The sequence below is a fragment of the Phascolarctos cinereus genome, unplaced genomic scaffold (genome assembly GCF_003287225.1).
Source record: "Phascolarctos cinereus isolate Bilbo 61053 unplaced genomic scaffold, phaCin_HiC Scaffold_4;HRSCAF=312, whole genome shotgun sequence".
NCBI lineage: Eukaryota > Metazoa > Chordata > Mammalia > Diprotodontia > Phascolarctidae > Phascolarctos > Phascolarctos cinereus.
The window spans coordinates 83,971,184-83,985,806 of NW_027555847.1; the positions used below are offsets into that span (position 1 = coordinate 83,971,184).

Genomic DNA, 14,623 nt, shown 5'->3' on the forward strand with positions numbered 1-14,623 from the left:
TTTTGTTTGAGACCAGGTCTCTCTATCTAACCTAGGCTGCCTGCTGGCCCCTCACTCTTGGGGGCTCACCCTACTGGAGCCAGACTTAGTGTGGACACCCAATCAGCTGCAGCCCGACTGCAGAACTCCCAGACTCAAGCAGCCCCCAGGAACAGGGAAAGTAAGGCAAGGTAAGGGAGACGCAAGGGAAAAGCTGAGAGGTACCTAAGGGGAAGGTAGAGCACGTAGCCTAGCATTTCCTCCACAGGGGACTGGCCTAAGAGATCCCGCGGCAGGACTTACATGGTGTGATGTCCCTGCAGCCTCACACGTGATCACACATCAGACCTGGGGCTCTTTCCCAGAGCACATCGTACCCTCTGTGGTCGGTGAAGAGCCAGTTGAAGAAAATGGAAACGTTTGTCCTGAAGAAGAGGGAGGCAGGGTGGTGCGGTGGAAAGGCTCTCATATTTGGAGTCCAAGGACACAGGTGTGAGTCCTAGCTCTGATGCCTCCTGACTGTGACCATGGGCCAGAGGGGCCCTTCTCTGGGCCTCAGTTTCCACCTGTGTCAAATGAAAGGTCGGACTTCAATGATCTCTCTGCCAGATACATGTTCTATGATGTAAGTAGGACATGTTTGTTCCCTTCAAATATCTGAAGGGCTGTCATGTGGAAAAGAGATCACACTTGCTCTGCCTTGGTCCCAGAGGGCAGACCCAGGAGCAATGGGAGGAAGCTATAGAGACACATTTAGACTGGAAGGAAGAAACTGATTCAAAAAAAAAAAAAACACGACTGTCTTTCCAAGGTGGGAGGAGTGAAGTTCCCTCAAACGGGGGAGTGGATTATTAAGAATGCTCTGGGGAAGATTTATTTTCAGATCCAGCTTGGGTTCTATGACCTTTGACTTCCCTTCCATCTGAGACTCTGAGGTTCTTAATTCCAGTGCCTTCCCTCTGTTAATTATTTCCTATGTATGCTGTACATAGCTTGCTTTGTATTTATTTGTTTGCTTCTTGTCTCCTCTACTAGATGCGTGAGCTCCTTGGGGTAGGGGGAATGGGACTGCCTTTTGTCTGTTTTTGTATCCCCAGACCTTAACGCAGTACCTGGCACACAGCAGGCACTTAAGAAAAGCTTGTTTATTGATTGATTGATTGATTGATATTGATTTTTTCTGTGTGACTACACCTTCCGTCTACTCTGGATTTATCTTGTATCTGCTTAGTTGCTTATGTGTTTTCAGCCCCATTAGAATGTAAGCTTCTGGAGGGCAGGGCTGGTCAATGGCCAATGCATTGATAAAGCATTTTAAGATTTGCAATGCTCTTTACATAGGTTTTACCCTCTCAACATCCTAGCGCTCTTATTATCCCTATTTTATAGAGATACAGAGAAGTTAAGTGACTTACTCAAGGTCACTTAGCTAATAAGTGTCTGAACTCTGCTTTTGATTTTCTTTGTATTCCCAGCACATGGCACAGTGCGGCACATAGGAAACGCTTAACAAATGTTTGTTGACTTAATTACACCGGACAAATGGAAAAGTGGACACCAGGAGAGGCATCAAGTCACTCCAAGAGAACAACCCTCTACTTTCATCAAAACACCTGGGCAGTACGTCAACCCCATGATGCTTTGGTAGGATCACAGGCCGCAGGAGGGACCTCAGGACAACCAGTCCAACCCTTGCTTTTGAGAGATGAGGAAACCGAGGCCCAAAGTCATATGAGCAGTAAGACACAGGCGAGCAAGACGACGACGAGCACTGGTCAGTCTGGCTTGGACCGGGAATAGTATGGTGCAGGGGAAAGAGCACTTGCTTGGCAGTCAGAGACCCTGGGCTCCAGTGTCAGCCCCGAGCTCTGAGGTTTCCCCCTCTCTAGGCCTCAGTTTTCACATCTGTAAAATGAGCTCTAGGGAAGTTTGGAAGAGGGGCAGACTTGGAGGGAAAGACAACCAAGGTCACACTCAGATACTGAGTTTAAAGTGTCCCTGGAACGTCCTAGTTGAGGTGTCCAGGAGGCAACTAGAACTTTAGGCCTAGGGCTCAGGGAGGGATTGGAGGCAGCTACGTAGACCTGAAAATTACCAGCAAAGAAAAGATTGGGGAAGCTGCAGGAGAGAGTGTAGAGAGAAGAGAAGGCTCAGGACAGAGCCTGGGGTAACACCCATAGATGGAAAATGGGAGCAGGGAAGGACACGGGGAAGTAGGTAGTGAAGTAGGAGGGGCCCAGGAGCAAGAGGCTCACAAAAGCCAAGGGTGGATAGAGTGTCCAGGAAGTTGTAGGGCATCACTCAAATGCTCTCTTGTCCTTTTTCCTTGTTCTGCCCCAATTCCACCCTCCATCCCACTCTTCTTCCCACCCTCCATCCCAACCTCCTTCTCATCCTCCATTTCATCTTCCATCCCACTCCCCATCCCATCCTCCATCCCACCCTCCTTCTCACCCTCCATCCCACTCCCCATCCCACCCTCCATCTCATTCTCCATCCTACCCTCCATCCCACCTTCCATCCCACCCTCCATCCCATTCCCCGTCCTGCCCTCCATCCCACTCTCCATTTCCCCCCCACTCTGCCATTACACAGTCTCCCTCCCTCTGGCTTCTGTGAAACTGCTCTCTCCTAGGTATCCTCTCTGTCTTCACCTTGTGCGTCTCTTTCACTGGTTCACGCTCCTCCCGCTCCCTAAGTGTGGGTGTGCCCCCAAAGCTCTTCTCTTTTTTCTCTTTTCTCACTCAGTGAGCTGATTGACTCCCATGAGTACAATTATCATCTGTGCAAATGACTCCCAAATCTACATCTCCAGCCACTATCTTTTCCTCAGCTCCAGTCTGGAATCTCTACATCTATGTACCCCCCAAGACCCCAAAACAAACCCGGGAAACCTACTGCTCCTCCTCCCAAATTCTGTTGTGGCTCCCTTCCCCCCCCATCTTCCCATCACAGGATTATGCCCTAGAGCTAGAAGGGACTTCAGCTGGTAGCATAAGCCATCTCATCTACCCCATCCCCCCATTTTATAGATAAGGAAACTGAAGCTCACACAGGTAGTGAGTGGTGGAGCCAGGACTTGAACCCAGGGCCCTTCCCTCCACAGCCAGTGTTCTTCTCACCATCCCATGTTGTCCCTCCTTTTCATTGATCCTGCTACCTTTCACATACTAAATGAGCTGTAGGAGTGTGACTCTTGCCTTATGTCACACTATTGGGTTTCATTTCTTGCTCCATCCTCTCCTCTCTCATCTTGCTGACCCTGCCCTGGTCCAGCCCCTCATCATCTCTGGCTCCAGTTCCTTCCCAGCACGATTTCAGTGTTTCCTTACGTGCACTTCCCTGCGGCTGCCAGTAATCACACTATGCTCCCAACTGTACTCTGATGTTGTCCTGCTCTCCCTCCTCTGAGTAGTCATCTAAGGTATCCACTAAGTTGGGAAGGCTCCCTCCTCTCTCCCACTCTCTTCCTTCAAGCCTCACCTCCGGAAACACCTCTTGCATGAAGCCTTCCATGATTCCTCTGCTGAAAGTAACGTCTCCCTCTTCCATTTTTGTCTTATACATTCCACTTTCCAAACATCTCTCACATCCATCCTTTCCTTTTTTATTTCTTCAGCTACCATCCTATTAGAAGACCTCATTACCCACCTGGACCCTCATAGTAGCTTCCTAATAAGTCTTTTCTATTGAGTCTTCTGTCTTCCTCTTCCTCTTCCTATCTGTTCTCCACACATTATTGTAATAGACTAGGCCCCACAACTCTTAAGGTCAAGAATATTCAGTGAGTTCCTCTTCCCTACTAAATATAGCTAAAATTTCTCCACCAAGCATTCAAGGCCTCCCCAATCTGGTGCTATCCCATCTTTTTCAGGCTTAGATCATGTTACTCCCCTCTGAGTAGGCCAATGTGGGTACCACATACCATGCCCTGTGCTCCCCTACATCTGTGCTTCTGCTTATGCATATTTCCTGGACTCCTCCCATAAAGCCAATGTGATCAAAACACCTGAAGTTGATGAGGGTACAAACAAGGAGAGAAATGAGCCAGTCCACATGGTTGAAGTGTGATGGTACAAGGTCAAGAAAAAAGGAAGTCCCTCCTTACCTGGGCTGTTCTTGACTGCACTTTTCACTCCATATGGAATAAACGAGCCTGGAGATACTATTCCAGTACAGTCACTGACTCTCCATACCACAAAGAAGTCAGAAGGCAGGACCAGCAGTTGTTATAAGGGTGGACAGTGAATAAAAAGTAGTGGCTGAAAACAGTAGCCACCACACCTGGGTCCCTGGGTCCCCAAACAATCAGCAAGCATTTATTAAGCACCTACTGCATGCCAGGGTCCATGCTAGACAACAGTGAAACAGCTCTTGTCCTCATGGGGCTTCATATTGCATACTGTGGCCCTCCAGGAGATCATGGGTGGTTGAGCTTCTGGTGTGTTTGCTAAATACAACATCTGGGACCCTGAACAGCTGAGTCTAGACATGCAAACTGTATCTAGGTTTGGGGTGTGACTATAGACTGGCTGTGGACCACCAGGGACTGGGAGAAACTGTATGCAAATGGACTTCAAGGTAATTATTTTAATGTATTTTTATTGTATTCCTTTTACTTCTTTGGTCACAAGTAAAGACTGTAAATAGTTAAGCCATGTTTGTGGTCAGCTCCATTATCCTACGGTCAAGTGATTAGGATTCATTGAAACACAGCATCAGGGAAGGGGTGGAGTTTTCCCTAAGGGTTGGGGCTCAATCCAAGATTCTAATTAGATAAACCCTGACCCCACCTCCTAGACTAACAAGGCCAGTAGCTGCCATCCACAAAAGGCTGCAGTGGAGACCTAGAGGTAAGAGCCCTCTGAGAACCACATAAGACCGGCATTCTCCTTGAGCATCCCCTGGTGTTGAATAGAGTGCACAACCACTGGGGAGGCCCTTCCAGCCCCGGAGCCCTCCTCACTGAAAAGGATAGCACAACTACATGGAACACCACTGTTTCTGTTGTTCAGTCACATCTGATTCTCTGTGACCCTGTTTGGGATTTTCTTAGCAGAGATACTGGAATGGTTTGCTATTTCCTTCTCCAGCTCATTTTATAGATGAGGAAACTGAGGCAAATAGGGTTGAGGGAGTTGCCCAGAGTCACACAGTTAGTAAGTGTCTGGGGCTGGATTTGAACTCAGGTCTTCCTGACTCCAGGCCTGGTGCTCTGTGCACTATGGTGCCACCTAGCTGCCCAATGGAACATCACTAAGTGGGCAACCTAGGGCATCTTCTCTCCTTGCATTCACCTGTTGAACTCCTGCCTATGCTTTAAATCCCCTAAACTCCATGGAGTTGAGTTGTAAAGCCTTCCTCCAGGAAGCCTTCTTTGATTTCCCCTGTCATTAAGGGTCTTCCCTTGGAGTTCACAGAGCACTTTATTTTAAGCCTCTCTGATATTATTGTGGATGAAAATGATCTTGTGTCAGAGTTTGAGAATCATGGGGTACCACAGTTCCTGAAGAATTAAAGTTGCAGGGAAAAGTAAAGTCAAAAGTCAAAAGAGAAAGACATGGTGAGGTGAAAAGAGGTGGCTACATGGTACTGGGTTTGGAGTCAGAGAATCTGGGTTTAAACCCCAGCCTTGCCACTTGCTATCTGCATGATTTTGGGCAAGTCACTTAACCTCTTAGACTGTTTCTTCATCTGCAAAATAAGGGAGTTGGACCACATGGCCCCTAAGGCCAGTTCTGGACCTATGATCCTAGAATCTTGTGACGTAGAGAGCTATAAAGTAGGAGCAGCATTAAAGATATTGCCAAAAACAGAGCAGAAAAGATGGGCCTGTCATATAGCAAGAACAAGAGATGATAGATAGATAGATAGATAGATAGATAGATAGATAGATAGATAGATGATGGACAGATAGATGAATGGATAAATGGATAGAGAGATAGAAAGAGATATAAATGGATAGATAGATGGACGAATAGGTAGATAAATAGATAGATGAGTGGATACCTACAGAGATAGAGATGGATAGATGGACAGGTAGATAGATAAATGGATCCGGGATGGGGGGGAATCAAAACTTCATAAACTTAATAAAAGGATTTGTTCTATAAAACTTGTACTCAATCAAAAAAACATACCCAAGCACCTAGAAGGCCACATGTGGCCTCAAGGCTGCAGGTTCCCCATCCCTAGTAGATGAATGATGATGGATAGATAGATAGATAGATAGATAGATAGATAGATAGATAGATGGATGGATGAATATATAGATAAATGGATAGCTAGATATATAGAGAGATAAATGGATGAATGGATAGATAGATAGTTAGATACATATATATAGAGAGAGAGATGGATGAATGGGCACACGGATAGACAGACAGACAGATAGGTAGGATAGGTAGATAGGTGGATGGATGGATGGATGGACGGATAGACAGGTAGATGGATGGATGGATGGATGGATGGATAGATAAATGGACAGCTAGATATATAGAGAGATAAATGGATCCATGGATAGACAGGTGGATAGATAGATTATCCATTTGCCCGTATTGACTAGAGATTCAAGGAATGAGCTCAGCATGTTGGACGGGCAGACCTGGACAAGAGCCTCACAGGATGAGAAGGCATGCATGGGCTGTGGTCTTCCACAGCAAAGGAGAAAACACCCACATCGTTTATTAGACTGTGAGCTCCTCAAGGCCCAGAATTGTCTTGTCTTTCTTGATATTCCCAGTGCTTAGTAAGAACTTGATAAATGTTTGTTGACTGACTGACGTCAATGAGATAACAATGCACTGAAATGTTATTGTGTTGTCTTATGCCAGATAGTAAGCTCCATGAGTTTATTATCTAAATTTTGTCTCCACTACAGACAGCGGGTGATACAGTGGATAAAGCACTGGGCCTGGACTCAGGAAGACCTGAGTTCAAATATGACCTCCAACACTAGTTGTGTGACCCTAAATAAGTCACTTAACTTCTGACTCTGCTTCTTCAACTGTAAAATGGGGACAATAATAGCAGTCACCTCTCTTGATATGATGAGAAAATATCTGTAAAAACACTTAGCACAGTGTCTGACACATAGTATGTGCTTAATATGAGCTTATTCCATTCTCTTCCCCTTCTACTTCCTACTACTGTAGAACACAGTGCTCAGTACACAGTAGGTATCTAATGTCTGCTAAATTAAATCGGAAAAAATTATCTTATCTCAGATCCAATGACAGTTGGGACCCAATTGTCAGGAAAAAAAAAAACCAACCTTATCTCAGATCAAATGAGAGTTGGGACCCAATTGTCTTAGGGAAAGGAGAAGACAACTACCCATCTCATAGAAGAAGAAAAATCTCAGAGCTGTGTTAGACCAACCTCCTATGCTCTTGCCAGAGGCATCCCTGACAGATAGTCATTCAGATTCTGCCTGAATACTGCCAGTGACAGGGAGCTCACTACCTTATGAAGAGGTTAGTTCCATTTGGATTTGGGGTAAGGGCCATCTGACTCATTCATTAAGAGAAGGAACTGCCCTTACAGTAACCAAGAAAACCTTCACCCAAGTGAGGGACCTAAGCTCTCTTCTGTCTTTAGACTGCAAATTCATATTTATTATCATAGCTGGTGCTGTGTCAGGGAGTCAGCATCATAAGCAAACAGCTCCTCGGTTTGGAATGGGATGTCCTGTCTTCAGCAACCCAGAACTGTTCTGTGTGGGGATTGGAAGGGCAAAACCCAAATCAGCTGTCATTCACTTTGTGCCAGACTCCCCTTTGTCTTCCCTGAACCCTAGGAGCACACCAGGCTGCAGAGCACCCATGAGACCGTCTGAACAAGTGCCTCCTCAGCAGTCAGGCAAAGAGAGCCAATTACAGGGCTAAGGCCTATCAGACAGAGAAGCCAAAATCCCCTTTCAGTGGAAACAGAGAGGGAGGGTGTGACTTAGCTTGCGTATTAGTGGTGGGATTTCACCACTTGGATTCAGAATTTCAGAAGTGAAAGGAACTTCAATGGCCCAACCAATAGGGCAAATATAATACCCTCTGTAATATCCCCTACAGGCGGCCATGAAGGTTCTGTTTGAAGACCTCTAGTGAGAAGGAAGGCCCCATCCCTCTAGGCAACCCATTCCATGGATGGACAAGCTCTTCAAACATCCACCCAGGGTTCCCCAGTCTGCCCTCAAGGGCCAAGAAGAAAAATTCTACCCCATCTACCATATAGCCATATAACTCTTCAACTATTTGACGACAGCTCTCATATGCCCTCTGAGTGTTCTCGTCCCCCTTTTCTTCAACTGATCCTCATATGGACTGGACTCATGGCCCTTGACCATCAGAATGGCCCCTTTCTGCGCCATCTCTAGTTGAACAATGTTCTTCCTTCACCACGGCACCTACAAATGATCATAGTGCTCTAGCTATGGTCTGGCCGGGGCAGAATACAGCAGGATTCCCACCTCATTACTCCTGAAAGTTTTTTTTTTTTCATTAAAGCAGCCCAAGACCACATTAGCATTTTGGGCTGCCACATCTGTTGATTTCTAGAGAAACTATAGTCCATTAAAATGTCCAGACTGTTTTTCAGATGAACCCATGTCTAAACATGCCTCCCTTATCTTGTACTTAGGATGCTGATTTTTTTTTAACCCAACTACCAGATTTTATTCCTATGAAATGTCATCTTATAAGATTAGCCCAATGCTCTAGCCAGCCTGTCAAGATCCTTTTAGAGCCTGATTCTATCATTCAAAGTACTAACTATCCTTCCCAAATTTGTACCATCTACAAATTTGATAAGCTGGCAATGTCTTCTGTGAATCTGAGGAGCACACCCTCTATGCTTTGATCCAAATCATTGATAAAAATGTTACCCAGCACTGGGCCACGCCAAGATACCTGGGACGCTTCACTAAAGACCTCTCCCCATGATGATGGAACGTGGTTCGTTGGGTTTGGCCAACCAACCAGTTCTGAATCCATCTGATGGTACTAGTGTATGACTCATATCTCTATCTTCTCCATAAGAATAATGTGAGATAGTTTTTATCAAACACTTTGCTAAAATGTAGGTCATGACTGCTTATTGCTGAGTATTTGGGAATAAGGAGGAAACCAACATCACAGAAAGAATCATGATCCCTGACTGCTAGTACTCAATCTGGGTAGCTGGGAACAAGGTTCTTTCTATCTCTTGGCCTCAGTCACATCCTCTAAAATAAAGAGATTATGATGTTAAATTAAATTAAATGCTATTTTCTTTGCTATAAGGGAGGGTTCACTCTAAGAGTTAACAGAAAATGAGTATTAGGTAATACCAAAAGACAATAATAAAAACTCAAAGAACAAAAATAAAGTGATGGCGGTTGGATGAGATAATCCTTAAGATTATTAAGATTATGGACATTCTATGGTTCCATGAAATAATGATTATCATAATTCAAGTATCTTTGGAAAACTATACAGAGGAGTGTGGGAGTAGAAGGTAGGGGTGGCTTTGACTGTGTGTTGCTGATACCTACCATGTGTAACTTGAAAGGCAATGAGGGATTATCATGGAAAGTGCATTGGACCTGGGTTTGATTCTCAGCTCTGACACTAGCTTTATGACTTTAAACAAATCACTTGCCCCTTTCTCAGTCTCAGTTTCCTGATCTATTCAATGTAGACAACACTCTAAATCCAATGCTTAACACAGCACCTGGCCCAGAGTAGGATTATAAATGTGTGTATGTGTGTGTATGTACATGTGTGTGTGTGCATGTGTGTGTATATTATATATATATATATATATATATATATATATATACACACACACATATATATATAAAATTATTATATTTTGTATATAGCCCATTAATAAATGCTGGTTGACTTGAACTAATTTACACTAGCTATGGGGCTATTGTGAAAAAATAGATAATTTGCCTTACATATAATAAAGTGTGACATAAACTTGAATTATTACTGTTAATATACTAATTCAAAAGAAAACTTGATTTATCATCATTCTTCATTAAAACATCATGTATTTGATGTTAATTAGGCATCTGTCCTGAGAAGAGGACTGACCTCTGTGCTGGGGGGAGATTCAGAGTTTAGGGTCTACTCCTTTCAGAGGATTTGGGTTCCAATCCCGGCCCTTCTACTGATTACCTGAGTGACACTTTCTGGGCCTGAGTTCCTCATTTGTAAAATGGGGTTTGGCCTGAATGGCCCCTAAAGTCTGTCCAAGCTCATAATCTATGATCCTTCCCTCATAGATTGGAGGCCAGACAGTATCAGACCTGGAATGCCAGCCAGAAGATTATGGATAGCCTCCATGAGTTCGTGAGGAACGTGGGGAGAGGACTCTTTCTGTCTCCCTCCCACCACACCCAGGCAGACGGACATGCTGATAGCTATCACCATTGACAGGGCGTCTTCCTTCCTATGGGAAGCCCAGAGGTGGTTCTGAGCAAGGCCTATCAAGCCTGGGTGATGAGCAGAAGTGAGCTCTTCCAGGGATCCCTGACCTTAGGCAGGGGACCAGCCTGCCCAGACTGGTTATCTCTGCAGGCAGCTGACAGCTCCTTCCTGTCCCTGGGGCTATGCCCTGGGCTAGCCCCTTATCTTCCTGATAGATGGTCATCCTAATAAATGACTCTGAGCTCAGGGAGGTCCCTGCCACTGGCCTGCAGAGCCTTCGCTGTCTGGCAGCAAAGGATAAATGGGGAAAGATTCTAGACTACTGGCACCTAAGCCAGGCCACTGAAGGGATGGCCCACTGACCTTCATGGACCTCACTGAAAAGAACAGGTGTAGAATCTCTGAAGATATCTACTGAGATCTGAGGCCTGAGAACTCAATCCAACAAGCATTCATTAAACACCTCTTAGGCTCCAGACAAGAAAACAAAAAATAAAAATAGTCCTTGCCCTCAGGGAGCTTACATTCAAATAAATACTGCATAAATCCAAACTACTTATACAGGAGTACTTATCAAGAACTCAGGAGAAGGGGCTTGAGCAGATTCGTTCTAGACAGTCACCCCTTATCCTGATTCCCCTGGAGCCTAGCTTGGGAATGAGAAAAAGAATAAAACCAAAGAAAGCCCCGGGGTGAAGGAGGAAGGCTAAGAGGTCACCCAGTCCAACAATGTCTTTTTTTTTTTTTTAACATATGAGGAAATTGAGGCACACAAGAAATAAAAAGCAGACAGTTATTTATCTTGTCCCTCTATGTTTTCTCATTCTGTAAGCTAAAAATCCCCAGTTTCTCTGATGAATCCTTTTAAAACATGTTCTCCAGGCTTTTCAGCATCCTATTCACCTTGGTCTGGAAGGCTTCCAGTTCATCTTTCCATTTCTTAAAATACAGTGCCCAGAACTGAACATGATACTCCGGATGTGGTATGACCAAGGCAGAGCATAATGGAACCTCCTAGGTCTCTCAACACAGCCTTGAATAACATGGTAGTCATATCACGCTGTTGACTCACCTTGAATCTGAAAGCTGCTAAAACCCTAGGATCTTTTCCATCGGAATTATTAGTTAGCTGTATCTCTTAATGACCCCCTTCTCACCTACATCCAAGTCTCTGGTACTACTGAGGTAATTCTCTATTTGGCTCTATAGCTGACAGGCCCCAACCAATGCTTCCTTTACCGGATCACACCAAGTGATCATGAATTCAAATCATTTAATGAAACAAAATAACTGGAAAAATACAAAGGATTAAATTATTTGTGGCTCAGTTGTTTTTCAGTCAGATCTGATTCTTTCTGACCCCATTTCAGGTTTTCTTGGCAGAGATGCTGTAGTGGTTTGCCATTTCCTTCTCCAGCTCACTTTACAGATGAGGAAACTGAGGCAAACAGGGTTAAGTGACTTGCCCAGGGTGATAGAGCTAGTCAGTGTCTGAGGCCAGATATGAACTCAGGAAGATGAGTTGTCCTGACTCCAGGCCCAGGGTTCTATCCACTGTGTCACCTAAGATGCCCTTAAGCAATTTGACTCCCATTCCCTCAGGCAGAACTGGGAGACCTAAAGGGGAATTAGAGGGAGGCCCAGTTCAGTCTAACACAAAGAAGTTTCTAATAATCAGAGCTGTCCAGCAAGGGAACAGGGTCTATAAAGAAGCCAGAAAAGCTATAAGGTTGATTATATTTATGGGGGGGGGCCTGGGAGAGGGGCTTTCTGCACTGTCCTCTTCTCAACTCTTTTCTCCTAGAAACTATAACCTCCTCCCACCTCCAACCAGACACCCAGCCTGTGATGCTCTCACCACAGAGCTTGCCCTCAGCTGATTGCCAGTTAAATCCCCCTAAGGTGTGAGCAGATAAAGACTGAGCTTCTGGAACAATCCAGGGTTTTGGAATAGGAGATGGCTAATCCAGTTATGAAAACCAAGGTGTGGTCAGACAGGTACTGGAAGAAAGAAGAGCATCAAAATAGTAATAGCATTGCTTGGGGCAGATGGGACTCTAATGGATGATGAAAAGGAGACAGACCTGGTCTTATTTAATTTCTGTTTTCCCCTCTAAGGATAAGGATCTTTGGAATGTAAAGGACTGAACAAAATTGGCCAATAAGGAGTTGATACCACAGATAAGTAAGGAGGTAATTGGACAGCGGCTTGCTGCCCTGGAGGAGTCCAAGTCACCAAACTCAGTTGACTGTATCCTAGAGTATCTAAGAAATTAGCAGATGTTCTTGATAAATCTCTCTTTGAGACATCATAAACAATAGGAGAGCCACCATAAGACTAGAGAAGCATGAATGCTGTTTCAACTTTTCAAAAAGGGAAAGAGAACAGAATTGAAAACTGTAGGCCAATGAAACTCTAGGATGTATTATTAAAAAGATGGCTAGTGAACATAGAAAAAGGGAAGCAGCAATCACAAAGAGCTAGGATAATTCATTAACAAGAAGCTTTGTCAGACTCATCTCATTTCCTTTTTTTTAAAAAATAAGATTACTAGACTATTAGGTCAAAGGAATACACTAGATAGAGCTCACCTAGATTTTGGGAAAACATCGCACAAAGTCATCTATACCATTCTTATGGGCAAGATGGAAAGATGTAGGCTAGGTGATAATATACTTAGGAAGATTCAGAGCTGTTCAAATGGCCAAACCCTAAAAGTAATCATTAATAATCAATGTCAACTTGACATTGGAGGTCACCAAAGGAATACCGCAGGAGTTTGCATATGAACCCATACTAATACTTTATCAATGACTTAATAAAGTCATAACTGTTTATCAAGTTTGAAGCTATACAAAGCTGGGAGGGAAATTAACATAATGGATGCCAGATTTTGGACCCCAAAAGGTCTTGATAGGGTTAGAACATTGAGTAAGATCAAAGAAGATGAAAATGAATAGGTATAAATGTAAAATCTTACTCTTGGGTTAAAAAAAATCAACTTCACAAGTTCAAGATGGGGAAACATGGTTAGCAATTTGTCTTAAAAAAGATCTGGGGGTTTTAGTGGATAGAAAAGACCAGTATGACTCCAGAGTGACCTGGCAACTAAAAGAGCCTAATATTACCATCTTAAGTAGGGCTGAGAGGCAGAGAGTCCAGGATTAAGGAAACAGTGGTTTTGCTGTCTTTTCTGCCCTGCTCAGGCCACCCCTGGAGTGCTGTCTGTGCTCAGGTCTTGGTCCCATAGCTGAGGAAGGTCATGATACATTGGGGTGTATCCAGAGGAGGGAGATTGAACAGCCTCTAGCTCGTGCCACAAGAAGCTCCCACGAAGGTTCTGGGAGTTGGGGGAGTATTTGGTCTGAAGAAAAAGACTTAATTGAAACACGGTAGCTGCCTTCCATTATTTGAAGAGATGACGCAAAGAATGGGGATTTCATTTGTTCTGTTTGGCCCCAGAGGGCAAAGTTAGGACCTATGTGTAGAAGTTGTAAAGAGGAAAAAGGGAGGCAATGAATAAGCCTCTGCATCAAGAACATCTGAGTTAATGGAAGCCTCTGGCACATAATGGCTGTGGGAACCCAGGAAAATGACTTACCATTTCTGTGCCCCCTCTAAGATGAGGTGAGTGGTGCTGTCCGATCTGCATTGGTGGAGGGTGTTTCCTCACCAGGAGCTCCTTCCCATGGATCCAGAGAGGGCAGAAGAGGAAGAAGTTCATCAGCAAGCAGTAAGTGTCTGCTACGGGCCAGGCACTGGGCTAAGTGCTGGGGATTTAAAACAAGATGCATATGCAGTGGATAGAGTGCTGGGCCTGGAATCAGGAAAACTTAACTTTGTGAGTTCAAATCCAGCCTCAGACACTTGCTAGCTGTGTGATCCTGGGCAAGTCACTTAACCCTATTTGCCTCAGTTTCCTCATCTGTAAAATGAGCTTATTGCTTGCCTTCTTAATGAGGGGAGGGAGGGAAGAAGGAAGAAAATTTGGAACCCAAAGTTTTAAAAACAAATGTTTAAAAAAATTGTTTTCACATGCAACTGGGAAATAAGATATACAGGAAACGAAGTATAGAAATCTACTCTGCCCTATAGGAAAATTGAAGGGGAAAGGAATAAGAGAAGGGGGAGTGATAGAAGGGAGGGCAGATTAGGAGAAGGGGTATTCAGAATGCATGCCATCTTGGGATGGGGGGAGGGATGAGATGGGGAGAAAATTTGGAACTCAAAA

At 44.4% G+C, this 14,623-nt stretch overlaps 1 long non-coding RNA gene across 1 annotated transcript in view; it reads right to left on the bottom strand.

Moving 5' to 3' along the window:
• The window catches only part of LOC110217111 (uncharacterized), a 40,462-nt gene extending 39,716 nt beyond the window's left edge, over window positions 1–746 (bottom strand). The window contains exon 1 of the long non-coding RNA XR_002326959.2: window positions 283–746. This is a non-coding gene — a long non-coding RNA (uncharacterized LOC110217111). The remainder of the gene's footprint in view (window positions 1–282) is intronic.
• Between the last annotated feature and the right edge of the window lie 13,877 nt (window positions 747–14,623).